This window comes from Giraffa tippelskirchi, chromosome 8 (assembly GCF_054371585.1).
Source record: "Giraffa tippelskirchi isolate mGirTip1 chromosome 8, T2T-mGirTip1v1.2.pri, whole genome shotgun sequence".
Taxonomy (NCBI): Eukaryota; Metazoa; Chordata; class Mammalia; order Artiodactyla; family Giraffidae; genus Giraffa; species Giraffa tippelskirchi.
Genome location: NC_137282.1, coordinates 160,394,249 through 160,396,459, shown reverse-complemented (window position 1 = coordinate 160,396,459; position 2,211 = coordinate 160,394,249). Strand labels below are relative to the sequence as shown.

Genomic DNA, 2,211 nt, shown 5'->3' with positions numbered 1-2,211 from the left:
TTTCTATGCTAACATTTTTGAGAATCCGCATCATTTGGTTTAGATTTATCCACATCCTTGTGCTCAGTTTCTCAGTCCTGTCCGACTCCTTATGACCCCGTGGACCGCAGCCCGCCAGGCCCCTCCGTCCATGGGGTTCCCCAGGCAAGAATACTGGAGTATTCCTTCTCCAGATCTTCCCCACCCAGGGATCGAACCCCCGTTTCCTGCATTGCAGGAGGATTCTTTACCACTGAGTCCTTGCCAACACGTATTTTCTGTTTTTCGTTTTTTGTTAACGGATCATCCTACTGAGTGTGAAGTGTCTGGGTTCTTTTAAATAGCAACATTCTAAAATATAATTTTGTTTTTCAAAAAAATCGATACCCAAGTTTTAGACAATTGGAAAAGATAGAAGGATATAGTAAAATCGGTAGAGTTTCCTACCTAAACTTTAAAGGTGGGTTGAAGTTTAAGGTACAGAAAGTGAAGCTAATCACTTTTCTTGGTTTGTGATCACGTTCATTATTGTTGCTAGTATTAATCTCAAGCTTTGATTCCATTCCCCCCAGAGAGGAAGCCAGAGTCTGACAAATGTCATTTAAGCATTCATGGACATTCGTTGAGCACTTGCTAAGGTCCAGGTGCTGGCACACATGTAAAGGGGCAAGGTGCCTGCTTTCTGGTATCATCTCCTGTCTTTGGAAGAAAGAAAGGAAAGAAAGTGAAGTCGCTCAGTTGTGTCCGACTCTTTGCGACCACATAGCCTACCAGGCTCCTCCGTCCATGGGATTTTCCAGGCAAGAATACTGGAGTGGGTTGCCATTTCCTTCTCCAGGAGATCTTCCCGACCCAGGGATTGAACCTGGGTCTCCTGCATTGTAGGCAGACGCTTTACCATCTGAGCCACCAGGGAAGCCCCTGTCTTTGGAAACGCTGGCATTTAAAAGAGGGAGAGTAAAACTGTAGATTAATTTTTAAAGCATCAAAAGCAGTAAAGCATGTAGATTTAGTAAAGCCATACTTGCTTTTTGTTATATTAGGGGCAAAGTTGGAAGTGTTGCTTTTTCAATCCATGTTCCCAAGGTCCAAGGGGTCAAACAGCGCTGAAAGCAAGTAGTCAAAACCCCAGCCTGGAGTCCTACTGGATCCTGGCCCAGGGACTTGGGGTCAGGTGGTTGGAGGGACACAGCACAGGCCGTGATGGGCACACCCAGGCCAGTGGCACCGTGGGACAAGCTTGCCACCAGGCCTAAGAGGTGTTATCCCACGTGGATGTGGGTCAAGAATGAGAAAACTGCTTTTGATTTATCTGCTAGGTAGCTTTTGGGGGGAGGGAAAATGATTTTACATAAAAATACTAAAGAGAAATTCACCAAAACTGATATTGGCAATTACATTATCTAATTTTTCAAGATCTTTCTCGATGTGGACCATTTTTAAGGTCGTTATTGACTTTGTTACAATACTGTTTTTGTTGTTTATATTCTGGTTTTTTGGCCCTGAGACATGTGGGGCATCTTAGCTCCCTGACCAGGCATTGAACCCGAACTCCTTGCATTGGAAGGCGAAGTCTTAACCCCTGGACTGCCAGGGAATTTCCTAAATTATCTCTTGGTAGAGGGATTGATGTTTCATAACTTTTTCATATTTTAGAATTTTGTAATGAACAGTGGTAATTTTATAATCTGAAAAAGATGCTGTTTTTAAGCATAAAAGGAAATATCAAAAGAAGGGAGAATGATAAGACTATTATTGCTTCATTCAAAAAGATAATGGAAAATAGAATATTGGCAGGCTTAACGTTCAGAAATGACCCTGGAGAGCCAGGATCACATGCCACGCTTAACTCTGTTGCAAACTGGGGACGGTCCTCGGTGTTTTCTGTAATCCATCACAAACTCGAGGAAGAGAAGATCTGGAAGAACCCTGTGTAGCATGCCGGCCCTGCACACACCAGCTCAGGAAGAGGACATTGACTTGCTCAGACTCACTCAGAATCTATTTTTTTCCTACTGTGTGAGCTGTCCTATCTTGAAAGTTTTGAAAGTCTCAGGTAGGAAGTAGCATATGAGGGCAAATAAATGTTGAGTTATAATTCTTAGCTGTGACATTTTAATTCATAAAAAGAGAAAGATTTAATGCCTCTGATGGGAGCATGACACATTCTAAAACAAAGGAAGTCACTAAGACCTGCAATAGACATTGGAGATTTGGTTGGTTTGGCTGGGA

General features: G+C 42.8%; 1 non-coding gene across 1 annotated transcript; it reads right to left on the bottom strand.

Moving 5' to 3' along the window:
* Positions 1 to 823: 823 nt before the first annotated feature.
* TRNAC-ACA (transfer RNA cysteine (anticodon ACA)) lies at positions 824 to 895 on the bottom strand. Its single transcript has one exon. It is a non-coding gene; the product is annotated as a tRNA-Cys (tRNA).
* Positions 896 to 2,211: the final 1,316 nt, after the last annotated feature.